The sequence below is a fragment of the Caretta caretta genome, chromosome 2 (assembly GCF_965140235.1).
Source record: "Caretta caretta isolate rCarCar2 chromosome 2, rCarCar1.hap1, whole genome shotgun sequence".
Classification (NCBI taxonomy): domain Eukaryota; kingdom Metazoa; phylum Chordata; order Testudines; family Cheloniidae; genus Caretta; species Caretta caretta.
Window position 1 is genome coordinate 255,419,336 of NC_134207.1, and position 13,098 is coordinate 255,432,433.

Genomic DNA, 13,098 nt, shown 5'->3' on the forward strand with positions numbered 1-13,098 from the left:
ACTTAGGACATCATAAATCCCAGAGGCATTACAAGAAAGGCCATAAATATTGGGCTCTATTGGTATTGGACTCTGTTCCATCAGTACCCAAACTCCAGGGTCTGTTGGCATGAAGTCTGATCACCGCCAACTTTGGATACCACCCCATGGTCTGATGGCCCAAATGAGCAGAACCTCTCCCACAGTGGGGAGATGTGAATCTGTTGCCACCCCCCAGGACAATTTCACTTTTCTGGATTCAGAATCCCCTCCTCCAACAAGCCCCCCCACCCCTTTCCAGGGAGATATCACCTCAGAGAGAATCGACTGCTGGAAGGAGCTTATCACCTGTCATACACAGAATACATCTCCCAACAGTACCACCACTGGAATAGGACTCAACCTTCTCCTCATCAGGAGATTGAGCCATTGAATGAACCACTCTTCCCTTACCCTGTGTGTCCACCACCCCCCAAAAGGCCCACACCGGTTTGGTACCAACCTATGCCTTATTTAACACAGAGCTGCTGGTACCATATGCCATGGGGGTCCCCTGACCACCTATTGACCCCCTCCTATTGGCCATATTGGGGGCCTTGGGACCAGTACTCCCCCTGTAGAGTTGATCCAAACTGCCAGGATGTCACCCCTTTTCCCACTTTAAGGGGACATTCAGATCTGCTTCCCAGTCTGACAGGAGGAGGAGCATTATACTCCGGATCCGGCAGTTCTACCAGAATCAGCAAGACTGCCATCGTCCTCCCGGGAAGAAGCGATGACTTATATGTCCCTTACTTCCGCCGCTCCCCTGATGATTTCAGGCAGTTCCAGGACCACCCTCACAGAGTTGCTGGAAAGCTTCAGATTACTTTCAAGGAGATTCAAGACTCCCAGCACAACCTCTTAGATGTTCTGCATGCTTCCAGACCCAACAGAATAGCTCTTCCTGTTAATGAAGCTATTTAAAAGCCATCTAGAACAGTTTGGCACACTCCTGCCACCTGCACATCTATTCCAAAGGGGTGAAGAATTATTATTAGGTGCTGGCCAATGGCGTGGAATTTTTGTTTTCTCACTCTACTCCCAATTCACTGGTGGTCCATGCCACTTCTGAAAGGGCTAGATAGCAACATCCCCAGTCAACTCCCGCTGACAAAGAGGGCAAACACTTGGATCTGATGGGAAGAAAGGTCTTCTCATCATCCAGCTCCAGTTCAGGATGGCCAGTTACCAGTCACTATTGGCTAAACAAGATTTCCTGAACTATGCCAAGTTTGGGGAGTTTACTGACAGCCTTTCTGAAACAGGACAGAGCTTGTTTTCAAACTTTGATAGATGAAGGCAAACTGATAGGACCACCTCCAATCTGCAGTCAATGATGCTGATACCTCCTCTAGAGCTATGACTACTGCCAGCATCATGTTAAGGAAGTCATGGCTTCATGTGTCAGGGTTCCCGAAGGAGGTCCAGAATACCACTGAGGACCTACCCTTCAATGAACTGCACCTCTTCAATCAGAAGATGGACAAGTCCCTCCAAAGCCTGAAGGATTCCTGAGCTACCCTCTGCTCACTGGGGATATACACACCTGCCCCTAAGAAGAAGTTTCTTCACCCACTGGTCAAATCTAGACATGGCTCAGCAGTTTTTCCATCAGAGGTCCTATGAACCACCACGTCAGAGACAGAGGTTTCAAAAGTCGTGCTCCCCTACACCCTCTACAACAAAATCAGGATCTCAATCTCAGCCCCCTGCATGACGTTATTTTTGATGGGAGCTCAAGGGCAGCAAAACACGAAGGCCTTGTCTACACTACAGGGGAAATTCAATCTAAGCTACGCAATTTGAGTTACGTGAATAGAATAACTCAAATTGACATAGCTTAAATCTGTTTACCGCAGGGTCCACATTACGCAATATTGATGGGGGATGCTCCCCCGTCGACTCTCCCCTACTCTTCTCGATCCAGTGGAATACAGGAGTTGATGGAAGAGCGACCTGCGGTCGATTTAGCAGGTCTTCTCTAGACATGCTAAATCAACCGCTGAGGCATTGATTGCCATTCGCCGATGCATCGATCACCGCTCGTCGATCCCCCAGTAAGTGTAGACAAGCCCTCAGTCCAACACTTCTCAACCCACACACGCAGCATTAGGGGGTCATCTAGCACCCTTTTTCAACATCTGGAGTGCAAAAACACTGGACCAGAGGGCGCTGAACATCATTCACTCTGGCTATATGATAGTTGCATCCCTACTTCCTGCAAAAAAAAAAGCTCCCAACCCTCCTTCAGGGATCACTCTCATGAGAGTATTCTCAAACAAGAGGTGAACTCTACTGCAGCAAGGAGCAGCAGAACACATCCCTCCTCAATACCAAGGGAGAAAGTTTACTTGACCTACTTCCTGATATCCAAAATGAAGGGTGGTTGGAGACCAATCCTCAACCTCTGCCATATCAACTGCTTCATTTGCAAACTCAGATTTCACATGATCACATTGGCAACGATAATTCCATCTTTAGAAAAGGGCATGTGGTTCACAGCTCTGGATATGAAGAATGCCTCTATCCCCGATAATGTCACGGCTAACCTGGTGGCTGAACTTTGTGACTTTGTCCTTACCCATAACTATTTCACATTTGGGGACAATGTATTACTTCAGATCAGCGGCACTGCTATGGGTACCCGCATGGCCCCACAGTATGCCAACATTTTTATGGCTGATTTAGAACAACGCTTCCTCAGCTCTCGTTCCCTAAAGCCCCTACTCTACTTGCGCTATATTGATGACATCTTCATCATCTGGACCCATGGAAAAGAAGCCCTTGAGGAATTCCACCATGATTTCAACAATTTCCATCCCACCACCAACCTCAGCCTGGTCCAGTCCACACAAGGGATCCACTTCCTGGACACTACAGTGCTAATAAACAATGGCCACATAAACACCACCCTATACCGGAAACCTACTGACCGCTATTCCTGCCTGCATGCCTCCAGCTTTCACCCAGACCACACCACACGGTCCATCGTCTACAGCCAAGCTCTGCGATACAACCGCATTTGCTCCAACCCCTCAGACAGAGACAAACACCTACAAGATCTCTGTCAAGCTTTCTTACAACTACAATACCCACCTGCAGAAGTAAAGAAACAGATTGATAGAGCCAGAAGAGTTCCCAGAAGTTACCTACTACAGGACAGGCCTAACAAAGAAAATAACAGAACGCCACTAGCGGTCACCTTCAGCCCCCAACTAAAACCCCTCCAACACATTATTAAGGATCTACAACCTATCCTAAAGGATGACCCAACACTCTCACAAGTCTTGGGAGACAGGCCAGTCCTTGCCTACAGACTGCCCCGCAACCTGAAGCAAATACTCACCAACAACCACATACCACACAACAGAACCACTAACCCAGGAACTTATCCTTGCAACAAAGCCCGTTGCCAATTGTGCCCACATATCTATTCAGGGGACACCATCACAGGGCCTAATAACATCAGCCACACTATCAGAGGCTCGTTCACCTGCACATCCACCAATGTGATATATGCCATCATGTGCCAGCAATGCCCCTCTGCCATGTACATTGGTCAAACTGGACAGTCTCTACGTAAAAGAATAAATGGACACAAATCAGATGTCAAGAATTATAACATTCATAAACCAGTCGGAGAACACTTCAATCTCTCTGGTCACGCAATCACAGACATGAAGGTCGCTATCTTAAAACAAAAAAACTTCAAATCCAGACTCCAGCGAGAAACTGCTGAATTGGAATTCATTTTCAAATTGGATACTATTAATTTAGGCTTAAATAGAGACTGGGAGTGGCTAAGTCATTATGCAAGGTAGCCTGTTTCCTCTTGTTTTTTCCTACCCCCCCCCCGATGTTCTGGTTTAACTTGGATTTAAACTTGGAGAGTGGTCAGTTTAGATGAGCTATTACCAGCAGGAGAGTGAGTTTGTGTGTGTATGGGGGTGGGGGGGATGTGAGAAAACCTGGATTTATGCAGGAAATAGCCCGACTTGATTATGTAAAGAGTTATCACTTTGGATGGGCTAGCACCAGCAGGAGAGTGAATTTGTGTGGGGGGGTGGAGGGTGAGAAAACCTGGATTTGTGCTGGAAATGGCCCACCTGTTGATCACTTTAGATAAGCTATTACCAGCAGGACAGTGGGGTGGGAGGAGGTATTGTTTCATATTCTCTGTGTATATATAAAGTCTGCTGCAGTTTCCATGGTATGCATCTGATGAAGTGAGCTGTAACTCACGAAAGCTCATGCTCAAATAAATTGGTTAGCCTCTAAGGTGCCACAAGTACTCCTTTTCTTTTTGCGAATACAGACTAACATGGCTGTTCCTCTGAAACCTACTTTAATGTAGATAATCATCCTGCCCACAGATGCTTTCTCAGATTCGTGGTAGGCTCTCACCATTTTCAGTACAGAGTATTCCCCTTCAGAATAGTGACCGCCCCCTCCCCCCCAAGAGTCTTTACCAAGATATTCTTGGTACTGGCAGCCCATGTCAGACAGTGTGGTCTCATTGTCTTCCCCTACTTCAACGACTGGCTCCCTGTTGCCAACTCCTACCAGGAAGCCTATGCATCAACTTCCATGATGCTACACTTCCTCTCCTCACTGGGAGTCATCATAAATGTTGAAAAATCTGTTCTCACCTCCATGCAATCTCTGGACTTCATCAAGGCAACCTTAAATTCTATCACCACAAGAGTATATCTACCCAAGAACAGGTTCCAGACCATGAACAATATCACAGCTCACGTCACAAGCAACCCTTGAGTACCAGTCAAGACATGTCTCTCTTGCCTAAGTCATATGTCCTCGTGCACCTACATCACCCCATTTTCAAGACTCCACTTTTGTTGCCTTCAAAGTTGGCTGCAGTCAGTATACTTCCCAAGCCATCATTCCATAAATCTCTTGGTGACAGTTCTGGCCAAAGTACTGTCTTCCCTACTGCTGTGGGCAAAACCTTATCAGTTATGAGTGGGCATCCCTCTTCCTCTCCAGACAGGACCATTATTACGTTATTATAGATGCATCCTTATTAGGTAGGGGGACCCACATGAACAGCAACACAGCACAAAGTGCCTGGACATCTCGAGACTCCAGGATGCAGATCAATATCCCGGAGTTGCAAGCAGTCTGGAAGAAATGTCTTTTTTTTCCATTCACCTGCACTCAATGTGTCCTTGTAATGTCAGACAACATAGCAACTGTCTTCTATGTCAACAAGTAGTGGGGAGTGAGAACCACCTCCTTGTGTGCAGAAGCAGTCAGCCTCTGGAACTGATATATCAGCAATCAAATCACCCTATCAGCAGACGAACTTCCACAAAAGCAAAACGTGCTTGCAGATTCCCTCAGCAGATATTTTGGGTTTACCACAAGGGGAGTGCCATGATTCAGTACTGTGCAATATTTTTACTTTATGGGGAATTCCAACCAGGGATCTGTTTGCCTCTCAAAACAAACAGGAAATGCACCTGTTGCACCGACATTGCCACTCCCAGATGACACTCTGATTCTTCCTTGCCTGGACCAGTTCAACTACGCCTTCCCTCTGCTAACACTTCTGCCATGAGTTTGACACAAAATCCAGCAGGATTTTTCTCACACCCTTCTGGCCCAGACGGTTCTAGTTTCCCAACCAACTACATGTCATCCCAACCACCAATCATCCTACCAATATTCCCCAAGATCCTGACCCAGTGGAACGGCAAGATCAAGCACCCCAGTCTGTGTACACTCCACCCCAGAGCTTGGTATTTGGACAGGTATATTTATGCTCCACAGCTGTACAAGATATCCTCTCTTGTAATAGAAAGGACTTTACTAGAAAAAAATTACCTAGCTAAGTAGAAATGCTTCTCTTCTTGGGCACACCAAAGAGGGGTTCTCCAAGAGACTACAGATATTCATCTCATCCTGGACTATATCATCTCTTTGAAGATATCAGGTTTGTTCATCAGCATCTTGCAAGTCCACTTGATGATGATCAGCACATACCACCCACCTTCTCATGGCCACTTGGTCTTTTGCACATCCAGTCACCAATAGATTCTGGAAAGGCCTACTAGGAAAATTCCCACATATTATTAAGCTTGCTCCCCAGGGGGCCTTAACCTTGTTCTCTCAGTACTCACAGGGCTCCTCTCTGAGCCTCTGGCTACTTACTCCATGTCTTTCCTTTCCATGAAGGTTGCTTTCATTGTAGCCATCATCTCAGTGATGATGGCAGATCCTCCATACACTATAAGGATAAGGTTGTTTTTTTTTACAGCTACACCCTAAATTCACTCCTAACATAGTTTCAGAATTTCACCTTAACCAATCCATTCACTTACCTGTGTTCTTCCCAAAACCACACGTCCACAGAAGAACAAAGACACGACTCCCTCGATGTTTGGCAAGCCTTGCCTTTTTATCTACAGAGAACAAAACCAATAAGGAAATCCCCAAGACTGTTCATCGCTATAGCAGAAAAAGTCAGAGGGCACGCCATCTTCACCCACAGGCTCTCCAAATGGATCTCTTGACTGTATGCTACACTATCCATTTTTGCGCAACCCCCACCCCCACCTCCCCCCCTGGAGTAAGAGCTCATTCCACCAGAGTGGAAGCAACAACTATGGCATCTGTTCAGGAGGCACCCCTCCTGGACATCTATAAAGCAGCCATGTCGGGCTCTCTTCACACATTTGCAAGACATTATGCCCTGGTCAGGACTCTTCCACTGATGCCTCCTTTGGGGCAGTGGTATTTTGCTCAGCCCTACAGCCTCGCACCCTCATCCTACATAAGTACTGCTTATCAGTCACCTACAGTGGAATACAATAGAGACCATCACTCAAGAAGAGGAAGTTACTTATCTGTAGCTGGAGGTTCTTCAAGATGTGTGGTCCCTCTCTGTATTCTACTACCTGCCCTTCTTTCTCTCTGCTTCAGATCTTATCTGATTTGTGGTAGAGAAGGAACTGGAGAAGCGGTCAGTCTACGCTGCCCCTTATCCCCTTGGTCAGAGGCACAAGGTGAGCCAGGGCACATGCGCAGGCCAACACACTCTGCTTTCAAATTCACCGTCTCTGGGCATACGATGCTGCATGCATAACCCACAATGGAATACAGATAGGGGCCATACATCTCAAAGAATCTCCAGTTACAGATAAGTAACCTCCTCTTCTGGTGTTCCCTTACCTAGACGATTGGCTTCTGAAAGGTTGCTCCCAGGACAAAATTTCACAGGCAACTTGCAAGGCCATAGATGTCTTCCTCAAACTAGACCTGCAACTGAACATTCAAAAATCCACCTTGACCCCTATACAAAAGTTAGAAATCATACCTCATCTCCATTCAATAACAGCAAAAATCTACTTCAAATGCACAGATTTGTGGCCCTGTCCAACATAGTCAATACAGTCTAGATCAGTACTCAAATCCCAGTCAAAAACTCTCTTCAGCTATTGAAACATAGGGTAGCTGGTACTTTTGTGATAGACCATGTAAGACTGCAAATGTATTGCCTTCATGCGTGGCTCAAAACTGTTTATTCTCTTAAAAGACACAGCCTAACTACAGGTTTCAGAGTGGTAGCTGTGTTAGTCTGTATCAGCAAAAAGAATGAGGAGTACTTGTTAGTATTTGTCATATTCTCTAAGGTGCCACAAGTACTCATTCTTTTAGTCTAACTACACTAATTTCCATACCCACCTTTGAAAAGGAATCTTTCAATTGGTGGAAATACTCTCAAAATGTTTGTGCAGGAGTCCCTTTTGTCTGCCCTCCCCCAATGGTTGTTATAACAACGGATGCATCACTGTGAGGTGGGGAGCACATCTGAACACCCACATGGCCCAGGGAAGGTGGATGCCTCAAAAGCCACTCTCCACATCAACCGCCCAGAATTTAGGGCAGTCAGATATCCCTGTCTCCAGTTTCTACCACTAATCAGGGGCAAATGCATAAAGGTTACTCCTGGGGGAATTCTGCAACAAAAAATTTAAAATTCTGCGCACAATATTTTAAAATTCTGAATATTTTATTTGTAGAAATAACACAATATAATCACACCAGTTTCAATTATTTTTGGTCATTTAGTTCAAAATACCTGTCAGCAAGTATGTCTGTTAACAATAAAGACAACAAAAAAGATTCAGAAAATGTTTTTTGACAAATAGATTTCTTACTAGGCATATTAATACAGAATTCTGAGTAATAATTCATTTAAACTACAATACAGAACCATATTCTTCCCCCGCCCCCCGAACCAGTGCAAAGGCTGGGGGGAGTCAGGGGTAACAGAGGAGCTGAGGGAGAGGAAAATAATTGCTGGGAAGGTGGCTGGGTGTGGGTGGGAAAAGTATGGAACAGGTTTGGGGGGGGGGGGCGGGACTGTTAGGGAGCTTCCCCCTTGCAGACTCTGGCTGACCCCTAGCCTCTCCAATTCAGTCAAGCACGTGTGTCACTCCCCCCATCCCCATCTGTCCTTGCACTCCCATCCCCCTGTGTCTCTGTGCCCCCACTCAGCCACCTCCCTTCTCCCTGTAGCTCTGCACTCCCTCCCCCTCCGCCCATGGGGCCCTGCGCCTCCACTCCCATTCAGCCCCTGCCCCAGTCTGTCCTCCCTCACTAGCCCTTATGAGCCCCTGTCTGACCCCCTCAGCAGTCCCATGCTGTCTGCCTCCCCATAACCCCTGTCCCTGATCTGGCCCAAAAGATGATGTGAACAAAGGCAGGCTCTTTCTCGCCCCTAGCTAGCTGGGAGTGGCTGCTATGTTCTATTAACAGAGCGCCCTCTGGTGGGCAAAAGGCAGAACTGCAGAAGTTATTTTCTGCTGGGACCTGCTGCTATGTTCTATTGCCACAGTACCCTCTGCTGGGCAAAAGGTGGAACTGCAACACATTTTCAGCAGAACCTTTTTTCTGTGCAAAAAATTAAAAATATATTCAACTCATTAATTATGCACATGCACAGTGGTGCAGAATTCCCCCAGGAGTATAAAGGTCATGATGGACAACATGTCATGCATGTTCTATATCAACCAACAAGGAGGGGCAAGATTCTCCCTCTGGGTGTGCCAAGGCTGACCAGCTTTGGAATTGATGCATACTCAATCAGATGGTCCTCACAGCAGCTTACCTTCCAGGAGCTCAGAATGTGACCACGGATACATTCAGTAGGCACTTCTCACAAGACCATGAGTGGGTAATAGATTCCATTGTACTTCACCGCATATGTCAACTATGAGACACCCCTCGGATAGAGCTGTTCGCCACAAACAAGAAATGCACTCAGTTCTGCCCAAGTGACAGGGTGGGTCACCAATCTCTCTAACATGCTTTTCACCTTCGATGGTATTTGGGTCTTCTATATGTGTTCCCTCTGGCTCCTAATATCCCAAGTTTACTCAAAATAAAGAAGGACAAAGCCAGTATTATTCTAATAGTTTTGACTTGGCCCAGACAGACATGATTTCCTTACCTCAGACAGTGGGCCATTTGCTTGCTCACCAATCACTTTCCAGCTTGCCCCTCCCCTTCTCGCACAGGAAGATGGGAAGATCCTTCACCCAAATCTCAAGAGGTCTTTGCCTCAACACATGGCTGGTTAATGGATCATGGGATTAAAAACAATCTGTTAAGGCAAAGTGAAAATAGAGTGTTATTACACAGCAGAAAACTGTTTACTCTTCGTTTCAACTATGGCCAGCTCCAAAGTGTAACTGTCCTCTCTCTTGGGTTCAGGCCACCCCCTTTTGGAGGCATTAGGAAATTGGTATGCCCTCCAGCAGGTCATTGGGCGGTCTGACTTGCAGCTGCTTAATTGCCCAAATGACAGTTCAGGGTGCAAAAAGGAGGATTCAGCACATCACCAGTCAGCTGGTAGCCCTGGCCTACTGGGGTGGACACCAATAGTCTAGGGGCTTGAGCCCTCTGGACATGGGCACAGCAGTTAAACTCTGTCACTGACCTTCTAGCCTAAAGGATAGTGCAGTCCCGCTTTCGAGGGCTGGGGTTAGGGAGTAGAGGGACCCGGGCCCACCCTCTTCACCAGGTCCCAGCCCAGGGCCCTAGCAGTAGCAGATAATCTTGCCACTGGGTTGGTGGGGAAATGTGTGGTTACTGTCTTGCCTCCCGACGCACAATCAGACCAAAGTCATGCTTTCCTGGGCTACATCCTACGTGGTTCTGCTGGCACTACTCTGTCGCTTCTGGAACCTGGCTCTCAGTCTCACTGTCAGGTGGCTCTTCCTCCCATCTCTCCCCGAGGTGGTCCATATCCTGGGGCAGTGGGTTGCCTTTTCTCCCCACTACCACTCATGGGCTTCACTGAAAGCTCAGCTCTGTCAGAGGAACGTCTGCCTCCTTCCCTGGTCTGCCCAAAACTGAGCTGCAGGGCCATATTCTTATACTTCCTACTCCACCCCTGCACTTCCTCAAGGGGGGCAAGGTGGGGTTGGCTGCACCCACGAGGGACGTTAACCCCCTCTGTACTAGATGGAAGTTGTTTTGCCTCAATACACAAAGGATCCACAGTCTTCACCAAGACACTCCCAGGATGGATCTTGGGGTGTATTATTGCCCATTATGACTTGGCTAGATTTAACCTCTTTCTAGAGTGATAACCACTTTTACAAGATCACAGTCTACATCTGTGGCATTACTCAAAGATGCTAAAATCTGCAGAGCTGCAACTTGGACTTCTATACATACTTCCTCCAACAATTATGCTCTGGTTCATGCCTCTAGGTCAGATGCTGCAATTAACAATGCAGTTCTCTTTTCAGTATTGGACTCTGTTCCAAAGCTCCCTCCTCTTTATGGGAATACTGCTTGGGAGTCACCTGAAATGGAGCACCTATAGGGACACTACTCAAAGAAGGAGAGGTTACTCACCTTGTGCAGTAACTGGAATTCTTTAAGATGCATGTCCCTAGGGGTGCTCCATTACACTCCCTCCTTCCTCTCTGTTCAGCGTTTTCTCTGTGAGACTTTGTGGTGGAGAAGAAGCTGAGGGCAATTCATCCACAAAGCCTTATATATCCTGGGAATGGGGCACAAGGGTGTATTGGGTGTATGTGGCACTGCTACTAAAAATCTCCAAAGATACAGGGGCACATGCACACCTGAAATGAACTACCCATAGGGACATACATATAAAGGAACTCAGTTACTGTACAAGGTGAGTAACCTCTCCTTTTCTCTGAAGGGAGACAGATCATCACCACATGTAAAAAAGGCACTGTCTGGAGAGAGAGAGATGGCAGGAGAGTCTTTGCCTAGCCTGAAATGCTGACAAGAGTTCTGACTCACAGAAGGGGTGAGATCAGACTAGAGGCTCGTAGAGGGGGGTTACATCTCAATACTTGTTATTTTGCAAAACTTGTAAGTCTAATGCTTTCAGAGTGAAGTGAATGTAGTTAAGAAATTCCTTTGCTAAGCAAGCCGGTGTTCCTTGCCTTCCTGCCTGGTTGGCCCCAAAGAGGTTAAATTAGATGCCCAGCCTGAACACAGTGCAGGAAGGACGCTAAGAGAGTGTGCATAAGCAACGAGGGAAGCTCTGGAGGTCTGAGGCACTGGCCTTCAAATACTTGAAAAGCTGCCATAAAAAAGATGGAGAAAAATGATTCTCTCTTGCCACTGAGGGCAGGACAAGAGGCAATGGGTTCAAACTACAGCATAGCAGATTTAGATTGAATCTCAGGAAAAACTTCCTAACTGTAAAAACTGTAGAACAATTGAACAAACTGCCTTCACTGGAGGTTTTCAAAAAAAGGCTGGATAGCCATCTGTTTTAGATGGTTTAGACACAACAAATCCCGTATCCTGCCAAGGGGGTAGACTAGATGACCCTTGCAGTACCTTCTAATCCCATGGTTCTATGATTCTATGACATAATTGTGCTCACAAAAGTCCTTACGGTATGTCTACGCTGCAATTTAAGCCCAGGTCTGTGGGATTCAAGCCTGCAAACTCAGTGTTTGTAAGCCCGGGCTTGAGAATCCACACTGCATATTGACCCTAAGTTTACAGTTTCTGGACCTGGGTCTTACATGTCTACACTACTATACGTAGAACATCGTCAAACTAGACTATCCCAGGCTTTCTAGTGCACTCCCAGCTATAGTTGCTCTAGCCATTTGTTTGTGGTGCACTGTGAGAAAACTTGCTTGTCCACGTCTCAGCACTTTACACAACATTGTCTCAGTGCACCAACACATCTAATCAAATTATTTTTTGGGTCTGCACGTTCCTGGCAACTGGTGCAAGCTATGTGGAGGAATCACCAGTTGAAGAACTTGTCTTGCTTGGGCTTTCTTTCCTGTTTCAGGAAATGGGAAAAGCATCCACAAGTCACTGGTGCATCCTTTGGTGGTGTTTTCTGATGTACCGAAGGCACGATACAGACATGGCAGACTCGAACTGGCTGTTGTTCACAAATCTCGGTATACCGCTACTGTCTCCTATGTAGACTGGCGCATCTGGAGCAGGGCCACGAGCACAGCCTGATGGGATTACATCGTCACTGGGACCTGGGATGACCAACAGTGGCGTCAGAACTTTCGCATAAAGCAAGCTACATTTCTGGAGCATTGTGAACAGCTTGCATTGACCTGCCAGCATCACAGCACATGTATGAGGACGGCCATGGTGGTCCAGAAGCAGGTGACCATAACCATTTAGAAGCTAGTTATCCCAGACTGCTATAAGTCTGGTGCTGACCAGTTTGGTGTTGGAAAGTTACCTGTGGGTAAAGTGGCGGTGGAGAGTTCTGAGGCAATCAGGTGTATGATTTATCCAAAGATGGTGGGCATAAACAATGTCCCTAAATTGCTGACTTTGAGAAAATGGTGTTTCCAAACTGCTCCAGGGCCATTGATGGGATTCATGTGTCTGAAGTTTGTTTTCCTCAAGGTGCACCTAAGCACATAAGCTGAAAGGGTACTATTCCATTGTTATGCAGACCCTCATGGACCACAGAGGCCGATTTATGGACGCCAACAGGGGCTGCACTGGAAAGGTTCATGATGCCGGGGTTTTCCCCTGATTGGGAGTCTACATTCTTGGATAGGCCAGAACACT

The 13,098-nt window shown here is 46.8% G+C and overlaps 1 long non-coding RNA gene across 1 annotated transcript in view; it reads right to left on the minus strand.

Moving 5' to 3' along the window:
• Positions 1 to 13,098, minus strand: part of LOC125631219 (uncharacterized) — a 64,704-nt gene that overhangs the window by 42,911 nt on the left and 8,695 nt on the right. Inside the window, exons 2-4 of the long non-coding RNA XR_012667305.1 lie at positions 9,497 to 9,649; positions 7,213 to 7,305; positions 6,363 to 6,443 (exon numbers count right to left, since the gene is read on the minus strand). This is a non-coding gene — a long non-coding RNA (uncharacterized LOC125631219). The remainder of the gene's footprint in view (positions 1 to 6,362; positions 6,444 to 7,212; positions 7,306 to 9,496; positions 9,650 to 13,098) is intronic.